Source organism: Budorcas taxicolor, chromosome 9, assembly GCF_023091745.1.
Source record: "Budorcas taxicolor isolate Tak-1 chromosome 9, Takin1.1, whole genome shotgun sequence".
Taxonomy (NCBI): Eukaryota; Metazoa; Chordata; class Mammalia; order Artiodactyla; family Bovidae; genus Budorcas; species Budorcas taxicolor.
Genome location: NC_068918.1, coordinates 90,926,257 through 90,938,920, shown reverse-complemented (window position 1 = coordinate 90,938,920; position 12,664 = coordinate 90,926,257).

Sequence of the window (12,664 nt, the reverse complement as noted above, 5' to 3'; positions counted from 1 at the left end):
AAAATAAAACGCAATTTGACCTTGATATTCTTCAACTTGAATACCTTTGATGGCTCCCAGCATGAGATTATTCACCGTCTAGTTGTAATGCTCTCCCACAGACTTATTTCTGACCAATCGTTCCATGGGAACGCTGAATTATAGTCATGTGGATTATTCCCTTAATTTGGCATGTAGATTAATGTCTCCAAATTTGCTATTTTTTTCCTTCTTAATATGCTTTTCTTCCTTATCTGTTTGATAAGCTTCTGTTCATTGTTAACAATTTGTCTAACATGTGTCTGATATGTGTCTGGGAAGTTAACCTGTACGTATCTAGGTTTTCTCCTTCTTAATGCTCTCATGTCACTTTTTCTTCTACGTTTGTGCCCATTTCACTGTATCACACATTCCTAGTCACATATGCCCACCCCTATTGACTGTGAGCTCATATGTTCATTAACCAGCTTGGCAGTTTTCTCAGAGGATATATTGGTGCTCAATAAATGAAGGATAATGAAAATAATACAAGTAATAAATGGAAAGTAATGGATAATAAGAACTTTCCTGATGGTGCAGTGGTTAAGTTTACAGGCTCCCAGTGTAGGGGTCATGGGTTCCATTTCTGGTTAGGGAACTAAGATCCCACAGGTTGCATGTATGGGTCAGAAAAAAAAAAAAAAAAAACCAGTAGTGGATAATAATTAAATAGAAAAAGTTCAGAGATGCACATAACAGAACACCTCAGAGCCAGGCTGATTATTTCTATAATATTATTACAGGTAGTAGTGGGTCATTGTATGTCTTTGACCAGAAAAAATAGCTGTCATTGTGCCAATTATTATAGCATATGATTGATGGGCAGCATGAGAGATTGGGAGAACAGAAAACCACCTTGATAGATGTGTAAGCAAAACAGTTTAATTCTTTAAAGAATACAAGAATAAAAGAAACAGATTGCTTTAAGGAAAATACTTTTCATAAACACATTAATTTCAATGGCTGAATGATGGTTGGACTGACTTCAAGTAAATGTTATGATCTGAAACGTGCTATTACTACGCTCAGCAAGGTGGGATGCATGAACAGTTAAGTATATGGCTACTGATCTGCTGCATTTTAGTGTCTAGAGTTTGCCTGTTCCTGCATTGAGCACAGTAAAATAGATAGAGAAATAGCAGGCACTGTGATGGTCACTGTTATGAGTCATGTTGACTGGGTGAGTGAATGCCCCATTAGCTGGTAAAATATCATCTCAGGTTGTGTCTATCTGTGAGAGTGTTTCAGAAAGAGATTAGCATTTAAATCTATAGGGTCAGAAAAGATCACCCTCGCCAAGTGGGTTGCGTGCGTGCACGCTCAGCCGTGTCTTACTCTTTGTGACGCCAGGGACTGTAGCCCCATAGGTTCCTCTGTCCAAGATTCTCTAGGCAAGAACACTGGAGTGTGTTGTCATGCCCTTCTCCAGGGGACCCTTTCAATCCAAGGATCAAACCCTCATCTCCTGTGTCTCCTGCATTGCAGGCGGATTCTTTACCACTGAGCTCATGGGGAAGCCCCCACAGAGTGGGTTGGCAGCTTCCAATCCACTGAGAGCTTGAAGAGAAGAAAGAGGGAGGACCAATTTGCTCTCTCTGCTTCAGCTGGGACATCAGTCTTCTCTTGCCCTGGGACACTGGTGCTCCTGGTCCTCAGACCTGTAGACTCAGGCTTAGACATATACCATTGCCCCTCTCAGTCTCAGGTTTGGGGGCTTGAACTAGAACCACCTGGACCTCCAGATTGAAGTCAAGAAATTGTGTGATTTCTCAGCTTCCATACTGCATGAGCCAACTCCTTATCATAAACCTCTATCTATCTATCCCTCTATCCATCTTTGCCTATTGATTCTATCTTCCTGGAGAAGCCTGAATAATACAGAAACAGAGAAGTGCTATTATTAGCACAAACAAAAAAAAAAAGGCTTCTAAGTTTGACTATGAGTAACACTTACTCCTTGGAAGGAAAGTTATGACCAATCTAGATAGCATATTCAAAAGCAGAGACATTACTTTGCCAACAAAGGCCCGTCTAGACAAGGCTATGGTTTTTGCAGTGGTCATGTATGGATGTGAGAGCTGGACTGTGAAGAAGGCTGAGTGCCGAAGAATTGATGCTTTTGAACTGTGGTGTTGGAGAAGACTCTTGAGAGTCCCTTGGACTGCAAGGAGATCCAACCAGCCCATTCTAAAGGAGATCAGCCCTGGGATTTCTTTGGAAGGAATGATGCTAAAGCTGAAACTCCAGTACTTTGGCCACCTCATGCAAAGAGTTGACTCATTGGAAAAGACTGATGCTGGGAGGATTGGGGGCAAGAGGAGAAGGGGACAACAGAGTATGAGATGGCTGGATGGCATCACCCACTCGATGGACACAAGTTTGAGTGAACTCCGGGAGTTGGTGATAGACAGGGAGGCCTGGCGTGCTGTGATTCATGGGGTCGCAAAGAGTTGGACATGACTGAGCGACTGAACTGAAAGGTTGCTTCCTAAGTGGTTCAGTGGTAAAGAAGCCACATGCCAAGGCAGAAGATGCGAGTCCAATCCCTGGGTCCAGATGATCCCCTGGAGAAGATAAATGGCAACCCACTCCAGTATTCTTATCTGGGCAATCCCATGGCCAGGGGATAGGTCTAAAATAACTGAGAATTACAAACATGTCGATTTCATCAAAATTAAACAGGGAACAGCATATTTAGGGAGAACTCTGGGTGAAATTTCTGAAGTCAGAGGAGCCTGGTGAGCTACAGTTCATGGGGCCACAAAGAGTAGAGCATGACTTAGTAACTGAACATGCATAAAGCTTAGATAACTGGGCACCCAATCACTCATTTTATTCAGGGCTGCTTGCTTTTACTTCAAAAGTAAAACTTTAATTTGCAAACTAAACAAAAATAAGCAATCTCAAATACGTCTCGCATGATGACTCAAAAGAAAGTCTAAAGTGTTTCTTTCTGTGTCTTTCTGTTAAGAAAGGCATCAGGGAAATATACTCAAGTGACAACAGATTGCCACTTTGGTGCATCTGGATCCCTCATAAGAATACATTCATGAAACTCAGATTCTCTCTAAAAAAGACGCTGATTTCATCATCTTCTTTTAAGATGTGTAGCACTTCTGTTCTTAGAGCGCCATTAAATTTTTTCTGAATTCCCCGCAGCTTTGTAAGTTAAGTCTGAGCATGATGCTTATGAAGGCAAATGTCGTCTAGAAGTTATATGTTCTTAAAGTCACAATGTTGACACCCAATCCTTAAAGCATGAGATCCATAGACATATAATCTTAATAGCCCATGCAAATTGAGCTCCTTGCTTTCTCTGTTCCTCAGAGGAATTAAGCCATAGATCTAAAATAATTGAGAATTGCAAAAGATGTTGATTTCATTAAAATTAAATAGGGAAGCGTATATCTAGGGAGGACTCCGGGTGGATTTTCTGATGACACGTGTATGTGGGCTTTCCCCTTAGAGATAGACAAGGAGATAGAAGGAAGAAATTAGAATAATAAGAATGTTAAAATCATTTGGTTGGGAGACTGCGTATTTTTCCTTACCCTCCATCTGCTTTCTGCCTGTATTCAAGAGGTTTCCCTGCCACAGTTCCCACCAGTATCAGTGCTGTGTATCAGAGTGGTTGAGACGAAGGCTACGCACACCCTTGAATGTCGGCTGGGATGCTCTGATATGCTCTCAGACTGAACCAAGCAACCAGAAGTGGGTGCTGGAAATGGATCAGCCAGTCTGGCAGTTGGTGGAGCTTCATAACTTAAAGGAACCACCTTTAATAATTATAGAAACCAGATGGCAGACGGGCAGGAAGAGAAGCTGGAACGCAGTGACACTCTTCTAACCTTATTGGATTATTGATTTTGTTTGTCATCTTAGTTTATTTGGGGAATGTGTCTTAAGCCCATAATCACTTGGGAGGGAATGGGAGTGTTGTTTATTTTAAATAATGAAAAAGTGTGGAAAATGTATGAATCTATCTTACAGAGTGGGGCTTATTTCAGTATCATAAGTACGGAGAAGAGATTCTCATTGAACTTGATTTGAACCTCAAAGACTGTAGAATTAATTTACATTTTAATATAGGCTGGTAATTCCCTCAGCACTTTATAAGGTGGTTTCAGCAGGAAAAAAAAAAAAAAAAAAACTAAGTCTATCCTTGGGCTGCTGCAAGATCCTGTGAGCATCCATCCTAAAATTCCAGCCAGAAATGGCAGACCTGAATGGTCTAATCAATAAAAGTCTTGAACTCTCTAGTCTTCTGAGCATTTCGCAAAGAAGAAAATTTTGAAATCAATGACTGAGTACTTCCCTTTTCAATGACAATTTACTTCTGACCCTCCCAGGAAAGAAAAACAATAGGTTAGAACATGTACTAGTTCATCATCTAGCAATTATTTCATTGGCAAGGTAAAAGAAATTTGAGTTGGCAGTAAAATAATACTGTTAATATTATTCACATGTCATTTATGCTCCCTACTACCTATAATCTTATCTGTCACAGAAGAACTGTGGCCCCCCTAATGTTACTTGGTGAACTTCTTTTTAAGAATTCACTGCGCTTAAAGCTTAAGTTCTTACAGCTATTTACCTTTTGACAGTATTTCTAGTTTTATTGTTTTATTTACCTCTAACTGCTGAGTCACTTCAGTCGTGTCCGACTCTGTGCGACCCTATAGATGGCAGCCCACCAGGCTCCCCTGTCCCTGGGATTCTCCAGGCAAGAACACTGGAGTGGGCTGCCATTTCCTTCTCCAATGTGTGAAAGTGAAGTCACTCAGTCGTGTCCGACTCTCGGCGACCCCATGGACTGAAGCCTACCAGGCTCCTCCGTCCATGGGATTTTCCAGGCAAGAGTACTGGAGTGGGGTGCCATTGCCTTCTCCAATTTACCTCTAAGGATTTACCAAATTAGGTTACAACATTCTAAATTATAGATGACAATAATTGAAATGACGTTGAAGGAGGAAACAGACATAACAGGGTCCATTTTGAAAGCAGGACTGCATCTTGGGCCTGACTGGACTTTGAGCTCTATGCCCAGTGTCTATGGAAACAACGTACCAACTGGAAAACTAGGCCCCCCAGATGGAAAAGCCCCAGGGCCCATACCTAGATTCTCCATTGCCTAAAAGAATACCCTAATTATCTGTGTAACCAAATAGAATCATAAATTCTATTATGCTTAGTAGAATATGAGAAGGCAATGGCACCCGACTCCAGCGCTCTTGCCTGGAAAATCCCATGGATGGAGGAGTCTGGTGGGCCGCAGTCCATGGGGTCGCTAAGAGCTGGACACGACTGAGTGACTTCACTTTCACTTTTCCCTTTCATGCATTGGAGAAGGAAATGGCAACCCAATCCAGTGTTCTTGCCTGGAGAATCCCAGGGACGGGGGAGCCTCATGGGCTGCCGTCTCTAGGGTTGCACAGAGTCGGACACAACTGAAGCGACTTAGTAGTAGCAGGATATGACCACAGGCCTATTGATAATTGTCCACTGTTAACTACCTAGGCTTAAGGCATATGAATCACGGGTTAGCTTTGATTGTATCTTTCTCTTCCTTTGTTCAGACTAGTTTCAAGAAATTTGGGGAGGTGGGTTTGAGCAAATACACTTAGGGTATATAAGGTTTTCACAAAAACTGGTCGGGGTCCTTGGCTAAGAGGAGACTCTGCCTTGGGCCCGCCGGTGTCATAAACTGCACTCCACTGTCTGCATTGTCCTGAGTTTGTTTCCCGGAATGCGTACCTACAACAAAGCAGCACTGACGATCATTTTCTGGGGCAGTGGCAGATATTAAATTATAATTCAGGCAAATGACCTGACAAGATGCATTTCCATGTAACTCCACCTCTGAAAATCCTGGAGTTCACCTTTCGCAACCCAGAATTTAAGGGTTCTAACACATCTCTTCAAGCAATTTGACTTGAGGTCACAGTTGTGTAAACATCCTTGTCATTTCACAAATGGTCTCAATTCAGAGGATTTGCATGCTCCAATATGGAACTAAAGATTGTATTACGCACTGAGAGAGGGCCTCGACAAATTTCCACTTAAAGACATTGAAAATTTCACTGAATTCAGCATAATTGTATTCATCAGTATCAAGCCCCCAAAGGCACTTTTTTAGCTGCCAACAATGATGCTTGAGAAACCATATATGAATCAACTTACAGTCAATGTTTTGATGCTACTTTGTATGGCACATTGTTGTTTCAAACGATCCCAATCACACATCCCATTCCATAAATTATTTAGCAATTTGACCATGACCCTGTTCCCATTAAGTGGGGGAGGAGGGGGTCTGTGTCATTTATTGTTGAATCTGGGCTTATGACTTAAACTAACAGCCTATGGCAGAGGCAATGGTATCCCTGAGACGGTGTTAGAAAAGGGGATGCAACATCTACCCTGGTGCTTTGGTATGCTTATGATGGTGCCTTAAACCACATGGTAGGGAGGTGACTCCTCTGAAGCTACTCAGCAATGAGATAATCCAAACAGGCTCGTGAAGCAGGTCTTCTGGCCCATGACATGGAATGCCTTTTCATTTATTTGGATCTTTATTTTCAACCATGTTTACAGCCTTCAGAGTACAAGTACAGACTTTTTAGTTAAATTTATCCAAATATTTTCTTTTTTAATATACTGTGAATTGAATGTTTTCCTAATTTTACTTTCATGCTCACTAAGTTCAGTTCAGTTCAGTCACTCAGTCGTGTCCGACTCTTTGCAACCCCAGGAATTGCAGCACACCAGGCCTCCCTGTCCATCACCAACTCCCAGAGTTCACTCAGACTCACGTCCATCGAGTCTGTGATGCCATCCAGCATCTCATCCTCGGTCGTCCCCTTCTCCTCCTGCCCCTAATCCCTCCCAGCATCAGAGTCTTTTCCAATGAGTCAACTCTTCGCATCAGGTGGCCAAAGTATTGGAGTTTCAGCTTTAGCATCAGTCCTTCCAAAGATATCCCAGGGCTGATCTCCTTCAGAATGGACTGATTGGATCTGCTTGCAGTCCAAGGGGTTCTCAAGAGTCTTCTCCAACACCACAGTTCAAAAGCATCAGTTCTTTGGTGCTCAGCCTTCTTCACAGTACAGCTCTCACATCCATACATGACTACTGGAAAAACCATAGCCTTGACTAGATGGACCTTAGTGGGCAAAGTAATGTCTCTGCTTTGAATATGCTATCTAGGTTGCTCATAACTTTCCTTCCAAGGAGTGTCTTTTAATTTCATGGCTGCAATCACCATCTGCAGTAATTTTGGAGTCCAAAAAAATAAAGTCTGACACTGTTTCCACTGTTTCCCCATCTATTTCTCATGAAGTGATGGAACCGGATGCCATGATCTTCGTTTCCTGAATGTTGAGCTTTAAGCCAACTTTTTCACTCTCCTCTTTCACCTTCATGAAGAGGCTTTTGAGTTCCTTTTCACTTTCTGCCATAAGGGTGGTGTCATCTGCATATGTGAGGTTATTGATATTTCTCCCAGCAATCTTGATTCCAGCTTGTGCTTCTTCCAGTCCAGTGTTTCTCATGATGTACTCTGCATATAAGTTAAATAAGCAGGGTGACAACATACAGCCTTGACGTACTCCTTTTCCTATTTGGAACCAGCCTGTTATTCCATGTCCAGTTCTAACTGTTGCTTCTTGACCTGCATACAGATTTCTCAAGAGGCAGGTTAGGTGGTCTTGTATTCCCATCTCTTGATGAATTTTCCACAGTTTCTTGTGATCCACACAGTCAAAGGCTTTGTCATAGTCAATAAAGCAGAAATAGATGTTTTTCTAGAACTCTCTTGCTTTTTCCATGATCCAGTGGATGTTGGCAATTTGATCACTGGTTCCTCTGCCTTTTCTAAAACCAGCTTGAACATCAGGGAGTTCACGGTTCACGTATTGCTGAAGCCTGGCTTGGAGAATTTTGAGCATGCTCACTAGTGCATATAAATACAGTTGATTTTTTTATAAAATGATCTTTATCCTGATATACTGTGACATTATTTTTCAATTCTAATAGCCAACAGCTTTTAAAAGCCCTTCATGAATAGAGATCTCAATTGACAGGTCTTTGTTTCAATTTTCTCTCCAGGCTCTCAGGCTTTATTCTCCCTCCCCCCCCCTCCCCCCGCCGCCCCCCCAAACTGGTCTTGCAGGCTCAGGCTTCTGTGATGGTAAACAATTGCTGCTGATTGTTTTATCCAAAGCCCAATGGGTAAGGCTTTTTGGGAAAAGACTCTGAGTCAATTCAAGCAACAATAGTACAACTTTTTCATTCCGCTTGTTAATAATCACTTATCTTGCTTTCCTTCGAGAGAGTTGACAGGCAAGAAAGCAAATACTTACAATAAAATATAAGAAATATTAAAGGAATCATAGCAGTATATGGCAAGAACCAAAATAGTCTGGGGTAGAGGCGAAGTCATGTTGAGATCTTCTTAGAAAAAAAAAATGCGACTTAAACAGAATCATGAAAAAATAAGAGTAATCTTGACTATATATAGGAAGAGTATCTCTTGGATAGAATCCAATGACCTAAATGTGAAAGAACCATTTCTTATGTATGGAAAATCCAAAGCAGAGGAATGTGGCCAGAGGCAGGGCTGGAGAGGGGGAAGAGAGAAGAGGAAGCCTGGAGTGGCACAAAGACAGAAACCTTTAGAGGAGCAACTGGTGATAGGAATTGGGCAAGATGCACATATGCTAAGTCACTTCAGTCGTGTCCGACTCTGTGCGACCCCATAGACGGCAGCCCACCAGGCTCCCCCGTCCCTGGGACTCTCCAGGCAAGAACTCCGGAGTGGGTTGCCATTTCCTTCTCCAATGCATGAGTGAAAAGTGAAAGTGAAGTCACTCAGTTGTGTCCGACTCTTAGCAACCCCATGGACTGCGGCCTACCAGGCTCCTCCATCCATGGGATTTTCCAGGCAAGAGTACTGGAGTGGGATGCCATTGCCTTCTCCGAGATGCATATACAGAAAAGTAAAATTGTTAAGGAGGCATTTTCAGTAATGCTGATGGGAACCAGCATTGGTCTCAGCCAGTATACGGATCTGAAATGAAGATACAGAAAAGTGAAAGGGACAGTGACTCGGTCACGTCCGACTCTTCGTGACCCCATGGACCGTAGCCCACCAGGCTCCTCTGTCTTCCACTATCTCCCGCAGTTTGCTTAAATTCAGGTCCATTGAGGTAGGGATGCTATCTAACCTTCTCATCCTCCACCACCCCCTTCTCTTTTTGCCTTCAGTCTTTCTCAGCATCAGGGTTTTTTCCACCTTCACATCAGGTAGCCAACGTATTGGAGCTTCAGCTTCAGCATCAGTTCTTCCAATGAATATTCAGGGTTACCTCCTTTAGGATTGACTGGTTTGATCTCCTTGCAGTCCAAGGGACTCTCCAGAGTCTTCATGCCCACAGTCTGAAAGCATCAATTCATTGGTATTCAGGCTTTTTTATGGTCCAGCTCTCACATCCATGCTTGCCTACTGGAAAAACCATAGTTTTGACTATCTAGACCTTTTTTGGCAAAGTGATGTCTTTGCTTTTTAATATACTGCCTATATTTGTCACAGCTTTCCTTCCAAGAAGCAAGAATGTCTTAATTTCATTGCTGCAATCAAGGTCCCCAGTGATTTTGGAGCCAAAGAAAAAAAATCTGTTACTGTTTCCACTTTTTCTCCTTCTATTTGCCATGAGGCACTGGGACCGAATGCCATGATCTTAGTTTTATGAATGTTGAGCTTCAAGTCAGATTTTTCATTCTCCTCTTTCACTATCATCAGGAGGCTCTTTAGTTCCTCTTAGCTTTCTGCCATCAGGATGGTATCATCTATATATCTGAGGTTGTTGATAGTTCTCCCAGTAATCCCCATTCCAGCTTGTGATTTATCCGGCCTGGCATTTTGCACTATGTAATCTGCAAAGAAGTTAAACAGGCAGGGTGACAATATATGCCCTTGGCGTACACCTTTGCCAATTTTGAACCAGTCCATTTTTCCACATCCAGTTCTAACTGTTGCTCTTTGACGACCCTCACGCAAGTTTCTCAGGAGACAGGTAAGGTGGTCTGGTGTTCCCATATGGATGAGATAATGGAGGGGGTGAAAAAGAGGAGACTGCTTCGATGCTAATACTGATAGCCAGCGACAGCCTAGGACAAGAAGCCTGCAAGGGAAGTTGAAAGAGAGGCCAAGGATGAGTGAGACTCCCCGGGGAGAGTGAGGCATCATGGGAGCCACGGATGCTTATAGAGAGAGTCGGACTGTACAGGGTGTTGCAGTGGATGAGTGCAATCGGAACTGAGAGTTTTCTTTTGATTTAGGATGTCTGCATCCAGGCTATTGTAAAGAGTGCTGCAGTGGACATTGGGGAGCATGTGTCATTTTCAATTATGAGTTTCTCTAGGTATATGCCCCGGAGTGGCATGGCTGAGTCATATGGTAGTTCTATTTTTAGTTTTTGGAGGAATCTCCATACTGTTCTCTAGCATGGCTGTATCAATTGACATTCCCACCAACAGTGTACAAAAGTTCCCTTTTCTACACATCCTCTCAAGCATTTATTGTTTGTAGATTTTTTTTTTGATGTTGGCCATTGTGACCGGTGTGAGGTGATACCTCCTTGTAGTTCTGACTTGCGTTTCTCTAAGAATTAGTGATGCTTAGCATCTTCTCAAGTGTCCCTTGGCCAGCTGCTCTTCTCCTTTGGAGAGATGTCTACTTAGATTATCTGCCCATTTTTGGACTCGGGTGTTTGATTTTTTTTTAATTTATGTATTTTAATTGAAGGATAATTGCTTTACAGTGTTGTGTTGCTTTCTACCAAACATCAACATGAATTAGCCGTAGCTTTACCCATGTCCCCCCCCCCCGCACTTGAACATCCTGCCCACCTCCCAATGCTTAATTCCGGAGCCCCAGGAGTATGGGGTCATTTTATTAAAAGCCATGTACAGTGAGTAAGCAGGTGCTTTACTCTGCTTCCCATGCTTTTGTGGACAGAACACATCTAGGAGCAACCGAAGCCAGCAGATTTCTTATGTCAGTTTAAAGCTTCAAGTCTATTTATCTTCCTCAGGACTTAACCCCCAGAGGTTAAGAGAAGCAGGTGTCTGTCATTTTTCTCGTATTCACAGATAATCTGGCTCATTTCCTGGGACCCATTCTATGATACCCATTCTCACTGTGTAATCAATTCTTACTTCCCTGTAATTCTTCCCTACTCTTCAAGACTTACCTGCCGTACATGGGAGTTCTTTATTGCATATATAAGGCAACTTAGTCTGCAGACAGTTACCTCAACTGGTGCTGCAGTAACAGCTTTTGTGGGGTGGCTACAACCAGCCCAAAGAGTTATACTCCACTTGTTGCCTCTTGCTTCCCTCTGAGTCAATCTGTGACTCTTCCAGTCTGTCAGCTCTTGATATCTAAGGCTCCAAAGCAAAAAGAGTAAAAAGCGATCCCTGTGAAAACCATTAATTAGCAATATTCTCAGCACATCATGGGATGAAAGCAGTGACCAGCCATCACTGTCAGAGTCCGGGGAGGCAAAGTCACCCCGGGAACCATGGGTTCCCTGCACGCTAGAGCCCCAGCAATGACAGTCTTCCATCCATGGAAGGTATTCTTCTGGCTCTGCAGGGGACCCAGAGGCCAGAAAGAAGAAAATAAGACAGCAGTCTGAAAAGAGAGCTGCACACTGGGGCTTCTTAACAGCCCAGTGAGAGAGCAGCTTTTTTTTCTTTTATTTTTTTATGCTTTTGGAAGGAAACTGTGACTTAGAAAGCCACTTTTTTTTATTGCTCACATGAAGTGTAAGAGAAGGCGTGGAAATGTTGTAGCAGTGTCAGAATAAGCAGTGAAGGAACCATGAACCAACCAAGAAACAGGATGGAATGTCTCAGAATGATGCAGTGTCTGTCTCTTCCTGTAATACTTAGCCTTCGTGAGAGATGGCTGAGCAAAAACAAGTGACATCCTTGGTGTCTTGCTTCGAAATCACTCAGCATAGGAGATAATTATGATAATGTACTCAGCGGCTTTTTCTTCTGCCAACTTTCCTTTTCATCAGTGTCTCTATTGTTTTCCCCAACAACATGATGGGTAGTAATAGGCGGCCCCGTTCTCTCTCTCTCTCTTTTTAATACCATTAATGCTCACTGAACCACATTTAATTAAGGAAATGTATATTGATACGCATAGCATAATCAGGTCAGGGACTAGAGCTGAAATTGATTGAGGACAGCTCTTTCACACTTATTTCAATTTATGAATGCTCAGATGCAGACAGAGAGTGAAAAGGGTTTAATTTCCATTTGTGTTGTTTGCACATTCTTTATAATGTAAGCATTAATTGAACATGCTCAGTGTCAGTGTGGAGCAATCAAGCATATCCATTTTTCATAAATGAAGGTCACAGGTCAATCTTGAGCAAGTTCCAAGCAATCTAGTTATAGAAATGTATTTATATTGGATCAGCCCTGATGTGAAAGATTAGAGATCTGGAAAATGAACACCAGGAAGGCGATGCAGCGTCAGCTCTGGAAAGCACGTCCTGGGGAGCAAACACCAGAGGCTTTCCACTCTGTGCCTTGGAATGTGGTTTTTGCACTTGTCACGCGTTCCTCAGACTCT